This window comes from Plectrocnemia conspersa, unplaced genomic scaffold (genome assembly GCF_051122295.1).
Source record: "Plectrocnemia conspersa isolate PC_06_02 unplaced genomic scaffold, ASM5112229v1 ptg000001l, whole genome shotgun sequence".
NCBI classification, from domain to species: domain Eukaryota; kingdom Metazoa; phylum Arthropoda; class Insecta; order Trichoptera; family Polycentropodidae; genus Plectrocnemia; species Plectrocnemia conspersa.
This window is the reverse complement of record NW_028277165.1, coordinates 24,749,518-24,767,584: the sequence shown is the minus strand read 5'-3', so window position 1 is coordinate 24,767,584 and position 18,067 is coordinate 24,749,518. Positions and strand designations below refer to the sequence as shown.

General features: G+C 31.3%; 1 protein-coding gene and 1 long non-coding RNA gene across 2 annotated transcripts in view; one reads left to right on the top strand and one right to left on the bottom strand.

Moving 5' to 3' along the window:
• Nucleotides 1–18,067, top strand: part of fz4 (frizzled 4) — a 77,602-nt gene that overhangs the window by 5,669 nt on the left and 53,866 nt on the right. The window lies entirely within an intron of this gene.
• Nucleotides 504–1,273, bottom strand: LOC148239337 (uncharacterized). The gene is made up of 4 exons (XR_015810876.1): nucleotides 1,143–1,273; nucleotides 1,031–1,074; nucleotides 685–785; nucleotides 504–613 (listed from the first exon to the last, which is right to left on the bottom strand). It is a non-coding gene; the product is annotated as an uncharacterized LOC148239337 (long non-coding RNA).

Sequence of the window (18,067 nt, the reverse complement as noted above, 5' to 3'; positions counted from 1 at the left end):
ATAAAATAATCTTCGTAATGAAATTTTCAAATTTTGAATTCCCGGCGACGGGCTCCGAGGCCTAAAAGTGAGTTTTTGCTTTTATAAATAATCGGATTGCAAATTAACTAGATGTGTTATAACTATGAAAATTAAATATATACATAATGTGTTGAGGATAAGAAGAATACATTGATTAAATTAGATAAACAATCATAAAACAATCTTTGTAATGAAATCTTCAAATTTTGAAATCCCGTCGCCGGGCTCCGAGGCCGAAAAGTGAGTTTTACTTTTATATTACATAAACATTATCATTGCTTTCCGATTTAATACATATATACGTTAGATTTTAAGAATTTTAAATTAACCAGTAATGTTTTAAACATGAACGTGTAATATATCCTTAGTATGTGAGGATTGAAAGTTAACGTCGATCAAATCGGCGCTGTCGGACAGCTTATAAATGTGTAGTTTCTTGGATGTTATCTAATAAACGACATTTTACAATGATTATAAATATGTGATTGCATACCTGGAATAATCGATAGCCAAAATATCTAAGAGTGGGTTATTTTTAATTCCGATGTGGCAAAATAGGTACAATTTTTGTTCTGTGCCATCATTCCTCTTTCTGAATAGCCAAATTTAAGATATTCAGTTACATCAAACTTATGTAGTATGTTCTTTATAAAAAGATATTACTTGCTGACAGTGACTTCAACACGAGAAGATTAACTCTTTGTTTATATATACCAATTCTACGTTGTAGCCATATAGGTCATCAAATTGTTCCATCATTGCTTCTGAAAAATAATTAAGAAACAATAAGACTCTTATCAAGAGTAAACATTGAACACATTATTACTACTAATATAATCCATAAATTAAATTTAAACGACAACCGAAGAACACAATTGATGGATGTACTGTAGAGGATTAAACACGTAGATTGGCATCTTTTCATCTTCTACAAAATTGTCACAATATGTCATATATTTTTTATTATTACTAGCATTGTAATATGTTTAATTAACTTCGGTATGTATACCTTTAATTGCCAAATCACCGCTGTTTGTCTTTTAATATTAGATCCTGGAAAGTCAATAGTAATTTTGTTAGAATAACCGTGTTATATTATTCATTTATAACTAAACACTTACTGGCACACCCGCAATTTATAGTTTTGTCTATAATTTCAAATGCTGCATCACTTGAATCATCTTCAATTGTCACTTTGTAACAAAAATGCCACGATTATAACATATTTCTTGCCAGATGTGACAGAACTGTCAAAGCAAATTTGGGAAGTCCCGCGCTTGAGAACGAACTAAATTGATTTTAACGAGCGAAATTGATTTTAACGAGCGAAATTTATTTTAACGATTTAAATTGTATAAAATTTATTAAAATATGTATAAAATTCATCAAATACAAAAAAAAATGTTTTTTAAAATATTTTTTTAGTTTACAGATTTAAAATATAGTATAAATAATGTGGATATGTATTAACTTCTCTATACAGAAAAAATATGTACCTAAATTTTGGCGAACGTTGGCAATTTAAAGTTTTAGTTTTTAGAGAATTTTTAAAACTTTACTTTAAAAAATATTTTAAACAAAAAGGGGCAAAGTTTCAAAATAAGTACTATTCATTACCAACCAACTACTAAGCGCACAGTATTGCAAAAATCCATCTTACTGACGCCTTTGAAACTAAACTACACAAAAATGTATAACACTAATTTAAATATTTTTTAAATTAAAAGTTTCAGAATAAAATTTCAAGATTTATTCAAAATATTTTTTTCAACATTAAAAATATTTTTTATTTTATTATGGATTTTAAATATTAATAATTTATTATAGATTTTAAATATCATTAGTTCATTATTAATTTTAAATATAGTGAAAACTTTTTACACTCATTAATTATTAAAATATATAATGCTGCGCAGAAAAACATTTACTTTAAAAAATATGTAAATCAAAATATTTTTTAATCAAAAAAGACAAAGGTTTCAAAATTATTAATATTTTTAAATCGCACTTTTGGTCTAAAGTAACAGATTAGGTGCTTGATATCTTTAGTTTATTGTTTCTTTCTCATTAGTAAATGTAATTAAAAACTGACTTTTATATTTACACATAAAACATAGAAATATTTTTTTTAAATTATAAAGTAACTTATGATGTCACCAAAAAACTTTTATATTACGAAAATTTAAATTTATGATATAATTGTGTTATGCAGCGTTAAAACTGGCACTCAAACACATAAAATACGCTAAAACACAATTAATGACTTATAATCACTCACATTGCACTAACTATATATGATCGATTGTGTTGTAGCGTTAGTAAGGTGTAACAAAATATTTTTTCATATCAGTAATATTTTTGAGCGGATGTGTAACCGATGCTATTTATTATTATTATTATTTATTAAACTGTAAACCTACTTTTAAATGATACAAAATGTTACGTTTTAATATTATTTTTTATGTTGAAAACATTTTGATATTTTTTGTTTTAATAATATTTAGTAAAGTTACAAACCTATTTTAAAAAATATTACAACGAAATCTCTTTGTAACGAATACCGAAATAACAAAATTCCCAGTATAACGAATCTTTAATTTGTCCCCGAAAAACTTGCGTACAAAATGTTTTCATTATAACGAAGACTGATCTCAGTATAACGAAATATTTTGATCTGAATTTAAGAATGACGTTGCAACTTTACACAATATTTCTCCAAATTCAGTTCGTTCTTGACGTGGTGTGTGACAGATGTGTTCAAAAGCGACATTACAGGTGTTTCGCTGACCCTCAAACTTTTTTTATAAAACATTTTTTTCACAAATTTTATTGTTTCATACAGTATCCTTAAAAATGGGCAAAAAACTATCTGTCAACCTTATAAGAGGTTATTTCGATGTTGTAGTAATGTGATAATTAAAAATAAAATATATCATCTTCCTTACGTTCAATATAACGAATTTTCAGTATACCAAAATTTATTCATTGGTTCCGTGAGCTTCGCTGTATTGAAATTTCATAGTACAATTTTTAATTTATTATTATCTAGCCAAGTTTTAAACCTATTCATAAATGATATACAATATTTAGATGTATCATTAAATATCTAAGTTTCAATATAACGATAAAATCTAACGTTGTAAATCTAATAAATAATATAAAATGTTTTCTTCTGGAAATATTTAGTCAAGTTGTAAACCTATTTTCAAATGAATTGAAAATGTTAAGTACTTTTTTATAGATTGAACTATTTTGTCTATCATTGAAAATCCTAAATAGTAATGTCCAATTTGAACCATTAAATTTTAAAAAATGTTTAAAAAAATCAGAACGAAGCAAAAATTATATTTAAAACCCAAAAAGTTGAGGGTCCGGTATTCGCACACTCGCTAGCTATCGGTACCTCACGATAGTGAGGTACCGACAGCTAGTAATAATAATTTAGTCCCGTCCAATAGTTTAAATGAGACTAAATCATAACCGAAACAGACATCCAGATTATGGCTTTTAGTAGTTTCGAATGCATGTCAATAAATTGGCAGAGAAAAAAATTAATCGAGTCGTTAAACCTTAACTGACGCATAATTAACATCTGAACCGCATTTACGACTCTCTGCATAAAATAATAAATAGCGATTGAAAAATAAATAATTTAATATAATATTATTATGGTAATTTTAAACAATAGTTTATTCTTTAATTTTATATATATTTTTTATTATTATTTAAAAGAAAAAATGGTGAATTCGTGACATGAACATCATTGTATGATTTGTTCTTAAACTTTTGCCCTGTTACATCTATATTTCTTATTAAATACTTTTAAAATAATATGCTAACTTATATATAAATACTAAAACATTCATCTTCTATATTTCTTGAACATCCAACCATTCCAATCTATCAATCATACTTTTATAATTAGTAAATCTATTTTTATTTAAAACTATTCTCATTCCCCTATTTTGTAATTTTTGCAAAATCGTTTTGTCAAATTTATTAAGCATATATAATATTGTTGCACAATAATTAAAGTGAGGCAATATAATGCTATTGTAGATTTTTTCTAATATGTAATTACAATGTTCCTAAAAATTTAATTTTTTATCTACAATTACTTCTAAATATTTTATATTATCAACTATTTATATGATAGAGTTATCTATAAATATTTTTATGTTATTATCTAGCATATCTTTATAATTATTAAACACACTTTTAGTTTAAGTACATTATTTCTTAACCATATTAATGTTATAATAAAATGGAAACTATTTAACCATGAATTTCAGTAGCAGTTACTTCTTTTGCGCAAAGTTCAATGACTAATACCTAAAACACTCAATTCAATTTCAATGCTATCTCGAAGATAGTGATTATTATATAATTATGATTCAGATCAACCACAGGTTTTACTAGTTTTTCTCGATCTCACAAATGAGTATCGTGATGATTAATTAAAATCAAGCTTGCGTTTTGAAAACATATGCAATAAATTAGTCTCTTAAAATGTTTGGATTTGTCTCGCATCCATTGAGAAGCTCGTGGGCAGTGTGTGCATTGTATAATCACATAATGCGCATGCTTCTGACACACTTTAAAGACAAAATATCTGAAAAAGTTTTCTCATATATTATTCATTTTATTTGCCACTAAATTCCTATACTGTGATATGATAATCTCGAGTCGTGTCGACGAATGTACTTAAAAACAGGAACGTAATTTAAGCTTTTTCCAGGGAGGGCCAAAATTACCCAGTCGTGACGGTTTTTTTATAATATTCTGATTTCATTAAATGCGCGCACATTTAAAAAATAATATTACACATTTAATATAGCACATCTAAACCAAATTTTGGCCAATAGGAGAGCGCAAAAAACAATTATCCCTTCTCAGAAGTCAAAAATCCCCGTCAAAAGCAATAAAATCGTGCCGTCGCCGTCACAGTGGGAACGCTCGTTACCGAGCGTTCCCACTGCGACGGCGCCGACACGATTTTATTGCTTTTGACGTGAATTTTTGCCTTCTGAGAAGTGATAATTGTTTTTTGAGCCCTCCTATTGACCAAAATTCGGTTTGAATATGCTTTGCCCATCACTCTTATCGGTAAGGATAGTTATCATATTTTTAAAACATAGTGTAAGATGTTTTTAGTACATAGTGTAAGTGCAGACATAAAACACCCCACGAGAGATGTGTTGGCTTAGTTTGTGTTTTGTAATGCTAATATAATTATATGATTTTGACTTTTCCATGCGTTTTAATATATACATTTACATAAAACTTAATTTAATGGTTGTGCAATGTCCATTTGCTGTTCAAACACAATGAAATTTCTATAGCTAAATATTGTTTTTTTCATTAACTTTCATTAGGTTGGGTTTGGGTTTGAACAGCACATATACGTTTCGCAACTGTCAAATTGAGTTTCATAGACATTTTGGAGCAGCATATAATATCATATATAAATTATATTTTCGCTAGTAGAAAAATGTATATCTTCTGGTAAACATGTATTTTGAATTTAATGAAAATATAATTTCACTGAAAAATACACATTCACTGTAACATTTATACATCTTATGTAAATAAATGTTACGTATGTAAATATATATACATATGTATATTACTACGCATGGAAAAGTTGAAATCATATAATTTTACTAGCATCTGCCAGATAAATTATATTTTCAATTGAAAAAATAAATATCTACCGGTGAAAATTTATTTCGATACGATTTCACTAGAATTAAATATTTAAAAAAATATTTTCGAGATAGATTTTTAATATTTTAGAGAAAAAAAAATCAGAATATTTACTCAAAAAAACCACGATTTTTTTGAGACAATTTTAAAGAGCAATTCATAATATAATTGTTCCATGAAACGAATAGTGTGTGCGTTACTTGGTCAGAATATTGAACACCACATGAATAACTCTCTGCAATGAATTCTTTTTACATTTGTTTTATGAAACAAAGTATTTTTTTAAATGCACATAAATCTCTGTAAAATCGCGCCCGTTTTTTGTAATATAACAAAAATGAAATAATGTAATAATAATAAATTAAATCACTGAATGCAAATTAAAAAAAACGCACTTAATGGGTCATATGAAAAATATGAGACCTTAAGCGTTTAATATATATTGTAACAATTAAGCTCAAAACCTAAATATATGGAAAAGCTTCATTAAATCATATTTAACATAAAATACATACAGATTTGTATTTTATATATTACAATATTTAAATATACGTTCATATATTTAGAAATAATTTAATTGTATAGTTTTAGTAAATAAACATATATGTGATAATCAGTGGCGTAGCTAGGGTATGTGGTGCATGGGGCGATCCTTGAAATTGCCCCCCCCCCCTCTATACATTTTTTGCATGGTCATAAAATCAGCATTTCTTAAAATAATTAATTGGTTATTGTTAAGCTCTTGCTATTCGTGGATATATATTATATTTTAGTGCATTTAGGATTAAGTACGCAAATATGCCACCCCCAGGCAAGTGCCGCCCGGCGCGGCCCGCCCTCCTCGTCCCACTATAGCTACGCCACTGGTAATAATAACCAATTATTGTTAGATTTTGTAAACAACAACATTCTAGCAGTTCATAAATATTTATGATTTAGTTATGAATAAAATATATTTTTAATAGGAAAACTTTCGAATTCTTATTTTTTACTACTTTTATGTACAACGAGTTTGGTACTAATAGATCAATGTAAACATAACATATTTGAATATTGCCTCAGCAATATTATACTATCAATGTAAATATTCTGAGATTACTAATAAATATCTTCTTACATAAATTCTCAAGTTGCCGATATCCGATATCTATATATAACTTTTGTTACTTTAGCGAGAATTACAGGAATATATTTTTAATGACTATTATTTATATACATATATTTTTATTAAATATAGCAATACTAAAAGACTCGGCAAGTAAAAGATTAACGTGGAAATTGTTTATGTATTTTCTACTTCAGGACAAACATGTTTTCTGATAATCGAAATAATTCAGTGCATTATTTTTATCCAATTTTTTCCCAGCTATTATTTGGAGAAGGCAATAGAAGATGCACAAGCATTTTAATTTGTATAATCTAGCATTCGAATGCTATGTATAATCTGCTTATAATTTATTATATAAATACACCTACATAGTGTACAATTTCAATTGATTTGTGCTAACCCTGTATTTACTCGTATTTTAATTTCATATTCGCAATTGATCTATCGACTGGTTTGCGGCGTAGTTACTCTTTAATTACTCTAGATTCGGTTGCGAAACACTAGGGACGAACTATATAATGTATCATATACTTTGCATAGTGCATACGTATATTTACTTGGCCATAATTCAAAGTCAACCCTTTCTGTTTTGTACGTTTCGAGAGCGGTCGACCTCTCGAAAAGAGAAAGAATTATTTATTGTTCGTCGGTAACGCGTCATTTGAATTTTTCAAGAGTTTATACTGTATGGTGCTCAGTTCATTCGAGTGCTATTGATTAAATTTTTAATCGAACACAAAGTTTATGAGTGCCAATAAAACAATTATCAATAAAAACGCACGGTATTCAATTACTTTTGGTGCAAGTAAGTGCCCACCACAAATCCGTTTTTACGATTGTCAGGATTTGTATTGTTATTTATTTGTGAAAGCCGTTATACCTGGCACTTTTTCTTCGCTTTCCTTTTGTAGTACATACTAATGTTTTTGCTTTAAAAAACTGCAACCTGTGTCTGTATTTATGCAGTCGTAAATTACTCAGTTGGGTAGAATGATATATGGCTTTTTATTGAGTATTTGACGTTTTTACATGCCAGCAAGTTAAAGTGCAACCACTATAATTATTTATAGCTTTGCTTCGTAAAAGGATTGTCGATTTTGCTTATTTTTATATATATGGTGTTCTTATGCGCGTTTGATTTATTTTTATTTAAAAAAAATATACAAATAAACGTGTCAAAACTTCAGTTGATGACGATATTATAATACAGTGCACTATTAATTAACTGTATTGTATATGAAATAAACTCATTTAAAACTCATAAAATTAAACTTACGGTGATTGGAAAAGCAAATAAACCGAGATCATTTAAGAGGACGGAAATAATTTATTTTTATAGATTTTTTGCTTTTGACTTCTGAGACGGGATAAATGTTTTTGCGCTCTTCTATTCGGCAAAATTCGGTTTAGATGTGCTTTATTAATATTGTTATAAAAAAATTGATAGTTTATATTATCCATATTTTTCAATTTTCCGTGCACTTCCTCCCCAGCAATGGCCCGGATAATCGAAAATATAATGTAAATCTTGAATCCTCTATTCTCTAAATATTATATAGCGGCATTCCAAATTAACAAACATGGTCTAATATTGGAAGCCCTGGTTGCAATATGTCCAAGCAGAAACAAGTGAGATAATATATTCTGGACTATTAAAAATGCTGTTGAAGAATAATCTTCGGCCGTCACTTCTCATTTAGCCCCAGTATGTCAAATCGATCACTTTGGCGCGGTGTTCAGACCGTGAGATGGCAATGAGATAAAGACGCTCGTTTCGCGAGTCGTGGATTTATATCTGGCGGATATTTTCTCGGGCGCAAAAATGCTCACGAAAGGCACGCTATTCTGCGCGACTCGCAAACGCCTCGGAAATTGGAAATCGTTATCTCGCGATTTATTGGCGAGCCTCGGCGCGGCACGATCTCTGTCTGCTGCTCCAGTACAGCGGCAGCAGCAACAGACGAGCCAATTAAATGGCTGAAAATTGATTGGACTCAAAATTTTGCTCACAAAGATTTTGTACGGTTCTGGGAATCGTTGATGCAAGGTGTTGAAAAGAGATTCTAATGCGTCTCGTGGTTCATGGTATTCACAACATTAGATTACATCTTGAAAAAGCGTGCCAATGTTCTGAATTAAAATTTCCTTTCTTCATTTTTTCCATCTATTATTATTATTAGAATTGACACTCATTTTTTCATCCTTGTTTCATATTTTAATTAATTCCTTGAAAAGCTTTCATGTGTTTTTGAATTTGTCCAATCGCTTTTCGTCCTAATAATGTTGCATACTTCGGAACAGGTTATAAGTAATCTGATGTTTGTGTAATACAATTCCCAAGCAATTTCTTAACTTACCTTATGTGAACTTTACTTTGGTTATTCTTAAAAAATATTTTTTTGCACTTCCTCCCCAGCATTGGCCCAGATAATCGAAAATATAGTGTAAATGTTGAATCCTCACTTATTTAAATACTATATAGAGGCATTCCAAATTAACAAAAATTGTCTAAAATATCAAAATTCAATATAATATCGGATTAAGTCTTATTTTATGTACATTTAGTTGAAAATCTGAAACCATTGATATGTGGTCTTCAGCCTTTATTTTTTTTTCAATATGTGCTATGGCGTTTTGTGCTTATATTATGTTATGCGAATCTTCTTTATGCCTGCACTACACTCTCTGGAAGTAGGCAAGGTTGGCCAAGGACGGTTCTGCCCGCTCTAAAATCTCTCGGAAGTTGTCCGAGGTTACCGAGAACGGGAGGTAAAGTGGGGCTGATTCAGTCGACTTGGTCAGCTTCGAGCGCTTCCGAACATTGTCGGGAAAAGGACCGAAGTCGGAGCTGCTCTTTCGAGCGCGAGCGGTGAGATACTTCCCCTTTCGCTCTCTCGCGTGCTAAGCGACAGGAGTGAGAGAGATAATGATATGTTGTTTCGCAAACTGAGATAGAACGAGTAACTCGGTTCAATTGCAGTATGCGCATAGGCGTCCTATGGTTAACACGCATGTCGAGCGCTGCATCGTGGTCACGTGGTCAAGTTATAATACCACATGCTTATCGGGGACTTCAACAGACTCTTACCGACATCTTTAGGGCACTAAAAGGGATTAATTATATTTTTGATAGTATATTCTTCTAATTGATATCGTTATTATATTTTTTCATATAAAATTAAATAATTAGTGGTACTTGATTTTGTTAAAAAAAATCGTTTCGAATATCCTAGATCGGTTTATATAAATGTCACACCATAACGAATTCTTATTTAGAATCGATGGCGACAAATTCTAGGATAGTCAGAGATGTAGTGTTCGTATTATGAAGTATCATTTTTATGCCTTATGGCATTTTGCAAAAGCCGACAAAGATTTTGCGTAAATTGAATATTTACGACCGAAAAGTTTTCACTGATATTGTATTGGTGAGTGCCACACAAACTTTTATAATTATCAGTAGCGTAATTTTAATAATATGACAATTTAAAAATTGCGATTATTTGGCACATTTTTCGATCGCCCGCCCGCCGTCCGGATGGCATAAGAAATTTGCGACAGTGTGGTCGCTTACTCGAAGTCGTAACTTCGGTTTGGACAACTTCCAGAGAGTGTAGTGGAGGCATTATAGTTTCGATTGGCATTGTTATTGAATTTGACATTTTTATTGTACTTATTTTTACCTATTTTTACCTATTTTTCGCTCACTCGATGAATGTCCAAATGAAAAAAATTATTATCCTCAAAATGTAAAGAAAAATCCGAAATGTCAACTATGTACTGCCGACTTTCTTTTGATGCAGCATATTTATTCTTTACTTTACTGTCTCTTGAGTGTATGGTATGATTGATACTGTTTTTAAAACTACATTTTACATCCACATCAATGCAATAAATTCACTTTGCGCATACACATTTCAGTTTTTCCGGTTCTCGGGGGGTCAAGTGTCGCGTGTCGCCCGCCTCGCGATTTCTCTCCTCCGCCTCGTGCAAATATTTTTGCAGTCGCTCTTCGAATTTCATGGTTTGTATTTTATTTTCCCCGAGTTCGAAGAGTTGAACCAAAAGCTGAAACCGCGGTCGTAAATACGTATTCCACGGAATGCGGTGCCTCGTAAAGTTCTCCCCCGTCGGAGACGTCTTTCGCCAACGCCGTGCTTTGATGATAAATTTATTTACGTGTCACTCCGCACAAAGAACCCCTCTCGGCTCGAGGGTTCGAAGTCTCGGCGAGACTCGAGTAGGTCTACTTTGTGTGGGTTTGGATGTGTCCCGAGAGAATGATCGGAAATGTAAAATACGCCTTCTATCCCCAGTGGAATTGTGAGAATACGTAGACGTTTATCTCACTAAAACTATTAAATTTGATTACATAGCCATTGACAACAATAGATCATTATCGCTATTGTACATAATATAAAAAAATTTGAAAGACTTATTAATTACCACAAAGATTCGATAACATTAAGTTAGTGCACTTGTATTCCACATCTTATCATTTGAATGTGCTATTTGCTATGTTTTTGTTATGTTCCACAGTGATTGTTTAATTATTATCAAACCATACGCTATTAACTGATAGTTGTAGATACAATAACATAATGTATGTATAAAATTATTTGTATTGATTTCATGGCTAGTTGTACTGTTTTAACACATACTGGGTATTATTCCTAAAAATGTGAATATTTGCGAAAATTAGAACCTAAACTTATTTTTTTTAAATTATCATAACATTTTAATTAGTTAAAGTTTTAACGTCAAATTTAAAATACAGTTTCGTGATAATCGGTTTTTATATTCACAATAGTTTAATCAGTGAATGTCAAACTAGATCGCGTGCCAATGAAATAAAATATAAATTTAAGTTTAGAATCACCAAATATATTAGTATATTAAAAATAAAAATGATACAGATTATGATAAAATAATGATGAAATACTTTTACTTTTTTTAAAACAACAAATATCAAACTCTGACATCTGCAATAATTTCTTTATTTTTAACACTTTACGGTCGATTTACGCGGCGATATTCGCACGTCTTTTCAACTTTGATACTGTTGCCAGCGAAAAAATGTTTTGATCTCAGTTTATCATCATGATAAACATATCAACAATGACCTACTTCAGTGACTCTCAACCGGTGGTCTGCGTAGGTCCAATTAGCGGCAAATTAGGGATCATTTACCACCCTCCCCGTGAATTTGGCCAGAAAAATGCATGTCATTTAATTCAATACAATGAATCTTAATGAAGTAGAAATATTAAAAAATACTGAAATTACGTCCCTAATTCTAAATCAAAAATTCTCTGGTTATACCTAAACAGCCTCGAATCTATCCCGAAAATATTTTTTAAAATATGTCATTTCAGTGAAATTATATAGGAATATATTTTCACCAGTGAAGATTTTTTATAGCAGGTGCTAGTAAAATAATATGATTTTAACTTTTCCATATGTAGTAATATATATACATTTACATACTTGTGATGAATAAATGTGTATTTTTCAGTAGTGAAGTTATATTTTCACTAGTGAAATCCAAATACATTTTCACCAGTTGATTTATATTTCTACTTAAAATATAATTTTACTGATGCTAGTGAAATTATATGCTGCTCCAAAATGTCTATGAAACGCAATTTGAAAGTTGTGAAATTTGCTGTTCAAACCAAAACCTAACCTAATGAAAGTTTTAAAACTATAATTAGTCTAAAATACAAACTAAGCCAATTCATATCTCGGAAAAAATAAGCGGAATAAGACGTACTGACAGATGTCACATCTCGCATATTGCTCCATAGTTTGCCTGCACTTCGATTTTACACTGTTTTAAATGTTTCAAAAATATCATAGCTATTGGTTAAAGTGTATTCAAACCGAATTTTGATCAATAGTAGGGCGCAAAAACAATTATCACTTCTCAGAAGTCAAAATTTCACGTCAAAAGCAATAAAATCGTCTCGGCGCCGTTGCAGTGGAAACGCTCGGTAACGAGCTTTTTTGAGATTATTTTGCTTTATCAGTTTTTAGATGTTTCGTTGAGATAAAATCTAAAAATGTCAGTCTTTATCGTTCAGGAGGTTCGTAACATATATTTCTGGACATAGGGTAGTATCGTATAATATGATAATGAATCGTAATTCAGTATCGTTCCTTCATGGACGATTGTTATAGTGTACATATTTTGATTCCGTTTGATAAGATTAAAAGTATGTAGGTATTTTGTTATGCTCGCTTAGTCCAATTGTATCCACACATTACCATATCGACGCACTCTTCCACCATTATCGATATGTTCAAAAGCACCGCCGAGGTGAATATAAGAAAAAGCACTTCAAAGCCTTCTCGCCCGTCTTATGGTTGTCACTTAGCCGAGATGCACCGTCAGGGTATCGGGATGAGGGTAAAACACCATCTTGAGAAATCCAATCTCAAGGCGTCTCTTTGAATCGACTCTAAAAAATGGCAGAGTGTCGCTTTGTCGCCTTTTATCTTAAGCTCATTTGTCGGTCGTCCTCGAGAATCGGACGAGTATTCTCGAGCACATCGGAGAAGAGGTCTCTCCGATTGTCCGCCGTGATAAACGAGCACATGCGGCCCAGCATCCTCGCGCCCTCTAATTGGGATGCTAATCAGATCTGACCGTTCTCTTGCCTTCTTGCCCGGCTCGCAGCGGTTTTCAAACTGTAAAACATACATGCAAATTTGAACATTTGGGCATTTTACTCACGGTCTCAACATCATAACCACTTTTAAATAACAGCAATCAATTTGCGTACCGAGATTTTTTTGTAGTACAATAAATAATATATTACGACCTTATATATTTTATTTACACATACCGGAAGTCGTTTCTTACGTACACGTGAATTCGATAGAGAAAATGGGGAGGAGTAAAAACAAAAACACTCATTGACTACGTATGAATTACATACCATGTTTTAGTTTTGCGCAGATTCTAAAGAGATGTATTTAAAATTTGAGTGAAGCTGCCAAAATTGCCAATCAAGGATAAATATAATATAGAAATAAAATAATATCATTACATAACAAAATAGTGCTTTACATCGTTTTATAATTTCCCACTATAACGTCATAATTCATATTTAAATACATAAATCTTGTACGATGTCCATGCGTTTTCTTGTTTTGTAATATGTACTTATATAATATACACGAACAGAACTTTGCTTCAAGCGACTGTCATACAATGAAGAATTTGCGTTTGTTGCCAGTAATGAGATTGCTGATTTGTTGCTACATAAATAACACAGCAAAACACCGCGATATGCGAAAATTAATAATAACGAAAAAACACACTCGAGAGATCGATTTTTAAATCGAAACATTTGAGAACGATCGATCAACGTCGTTATTTATCCCAAGACCTATAATAAACTTGTACGTTTATCCGGATACCTGTTTTGTATGTGTGTATACGTATATTTTTTATGCTCGTCCATAGTTATGTTTATTTGATATCAATTTTATATTAATCATGCGCTATATATTTTTTGTCACTGTACTATGATGTATAGCGCGTCAAAGCGTCATGTACATTTTTTTGTTGTTGTGACATTTTTTTTAATAAATTTAATTTATTCTTTACTGCTAACGAGGTGTGTTGTGTGTGCTCGTGTTAAGTGTGCGTGGTGGCAGGAGTTAATTTCGCAATAATTGGAATTCAAATGGTCGTTTGTGCGAGATGGAGGAGGTTCGATTTTCAGGTCTGCAAAACGATCTGGACGGTCATAAATCGTTGGTGCTTATAAGGCGTAGCCTCCCCAACACGTTCCCATTAACAGAGAGGCTGTAGAGGTCGTCGAGAGGGCAGGGTTGTCCAATGACTCGTTGGTTATCTTCACCACTAGTAATTCAAGTATTATTTTATAGTAAACCTCATCTGAATTTATATTAAATTTTTATGTAAAAATATTTTCATTTTTTTTATTACAAATCTGACCATCATGACTTGACAGGTTTCCCCAATGCATCATAATGGCCATTAATTTAAAAATTTTGCATACATACATACATATAGTATAATGCACCAATCCATATACTCTTTAACAGACATAATATTAAAGATTCACGCAAATGTTAAATTATACATATTATCGCCTCGTTGAGAAGATGAATGCCATGCAAAAACTGAGTGCTATACAAATACGGATACGGCCCGTACTCCCTCTTGTATAGATATCTGGAAAAAAATATTTGAATTCTCTTCAACAACAAATAGTACTTCGCTTCTCTGAGATTCCCGATAATGGAACTAGCGATTGCAATTCCGATAATACCAGTATTGAGGCAAAAATTGATTCGGTACTACCGGTATTACAAGCTGAAATACCGGTAGTACCGAAAATATTTTTTTTTAAAACCGTACATCTTATTTGTTTAAATATGTTTAACATTATGTAGCAGAGAAATAATCGCGCCTCTTTTTATGATAGGGATGGCTGGCGAAGTAAACAAAAACTATTTGTATATTTTTACTCAAATATTCCACGGAATATGCTTCATTAAACATTGGTCTTAAATATTAGCAAAAAGTAAGTCTCAATAGTCATATTTCATTAGGTCAAATCCAAAATATAAAGTAAGCCAACTCATCTCTTAGAGGAAAATAAGCAGAAGTACAGACAGACGTCCCATCTCGCATATTATTCCATAGTTTGTCTGCATTACGTATTACATTATGTTTTAAAAAGATAATGGCTATTTTTACCGAAAGTAATATCGGTAAAAATAGCCATAAATCGAACTTCTAATAAGAAATTATTGGTTAACCCTTTATAGGACACCTTGAACAAAGTGGTACATGTATATACCACCAAAATTAAGGTTTTTTTTCCTATGTTTTTTTTTAAATAATGAACCTAATATTACAAGAGCACTCGTGATAACGTACATTGGTAGGTCAGTTTACCATTCAATATAAAGTTTAGAATATTGCCGCCTAAAACGATAAAAAAGATATTAATTCATTTTTAAAAGATGTAAATAAAACAAAAATAGTTGTCCTATAAAGGGTTAAAGTGTATTTAAATCGAATTTTGGTCAATAGGAGAGCGCAAAAAACAATTATCACTTCTCAGAAGGCAAAAATTCACGTCAAAAGCAATAAAATCGTGTCGATGCCGTTGCAGTGGGAACACTCGGTAACGAGCGTTCCCACTGCAACGGCGACGGCACGATTTTATTGCTTTTGACGTGGATTTTTGACTTCTGAGAAGGGATAATTGTTTTTTGCGCTCTCCTATTGGTCAAAATTCGATTTAGATGTGCTTAATTTATTTCCCACTCTTTTTAAGGCGTATTATTGTTATAAAAAGTCTTATTAAAACACTAGAAAACCAAGTGTTTCCACTGTGATTTAAAAAAATTTGAGGTTCAAAAGTATTAAAATCACATTTAAATTTGGATTTGGCCAAAAAAATGCATGTCATTTAATGAATTACTATGAATCTTAATGAATTAGAAACATTATATACGACTAGCTAATTTTGCCCTCCCCCCTCCCGCCCACATAGAAAAAGTTAAGATGACGTCTCTGTGCGGAAGCCAAAAAAATATCATCTCAAAAATCATTTGAAATCGTGACAATCCCGATCAAACCGTGACTTATATACTATTTGCGTTAACATAGTCAGTTCGAGAGCTATCCATTTCATTTTTATTCATAATTGAAATGGCACATTTGGGTTTATGCCCCTACTAGCTCTAAAGCACACGATACGAATATACGTTCGATATACTTATCGTTACTCGATTGATTGATAAATATAAAAAAGATGGTAATGATTTTAATTTTTATAAATTTGTTTAAAATATAAACAGTAGTACTCTTTTTCAATTATGAATAATGATGAAATGGATTTCTCTCGAACTGACTGTATTAACGCAAATATAGTATACGTATATTATGGTTAGCGCAAATCGTCAATAAATTGTTAAATTGACAAAGTGACGAAAATTCAAATAAAAATAAATAGAGGATATTGCTTATATTTTTTGAGCCAAATTTTAGGTACAAATGTCTAAAAATATTTGTAGTGTATTGCAAAATTAAATTTATTAAATTAAATTCACATCCCTGTATTCAATCTGTTGCTGTTGCTTTCGATCTATCTGCTACGTGCATGTGTGTATTCATGTGCCCACAAAGAGGCGTTCGTACACACGGGCGCATTCCGGGCCATACGTAAGTTTTTTTCCAACTCTTTTTACACGTTCATACTGTACATCAATAATCACACGAAACACGAAGTACACTGTAAATATTGTCAAGATACGACTGGTTTGTCAGCTCGCTCCGAATCTGAATACTGTCGCAATAAAAAGATCTTCCTTTTATGGACCAATAATAATTCAGAGAGAGAGAGAAAGACACACATACTGATTTCCGAGAAGCTGCCTCGTTATCTATTAATAACATCTCGACGTAACGAGGCTTTAATCAATGCGTGTGTGTTGGCAATATTAATTTTTATAACTCGTATTTTACACACATCTACCGATACGGCGGCTCTTGTGTGAACATTGTCTTTCGAGTGTAATGTAAATAATATAAAGCGTTCTTTGTCTTGTAGATATGGAATAGGTGTAATTGTGAGATTGGTTAGAACGCGCGTGTTTGTACATATGCACTTTTGGTGTTTTCAATGGATGTAGTTTGAACAGGTGTGAACGAGCCCCGAAGATGTCTGTACAAACTCGTTTATGGCGACGAAGAATTTTTATTCATATTCAAATCTCACATAATCGTTTCCTTTTATATGTACACGTTTTTTTGTGTGAAACGGTCAAAAATTTATGACTCAAGTTATGCGCTTAAATGAAAAAAGTGTTAATTATTAGTGCCTCGTTTTGAAATAGTGGTAATATTGTATATCTATTGAAATGATTATAGTTTTCATGGCCACAAAAGGGTTTACAATTTACATTAGTTGAAAAACGCCGTATATGGGCTTTGTCGTCCGAGCGATATCGACGCGCGGGGTGACACAAAACCCAATATATACTTTTCTCAATACTTAGATAAAATTATTTGATTTTAAGATCATAAGTTTTAGATTTGATTCGTGTTAAGTCGAGTTTTGCGCTTTACGTTATAATTATGAATTAAATAGTAAAAGTATTTTTTTTTATATATATATATATATATATAAATTGCTCAGTGAGGAATGTTTTTGTTATTGTAGTTATTTCTATAAGAATCGA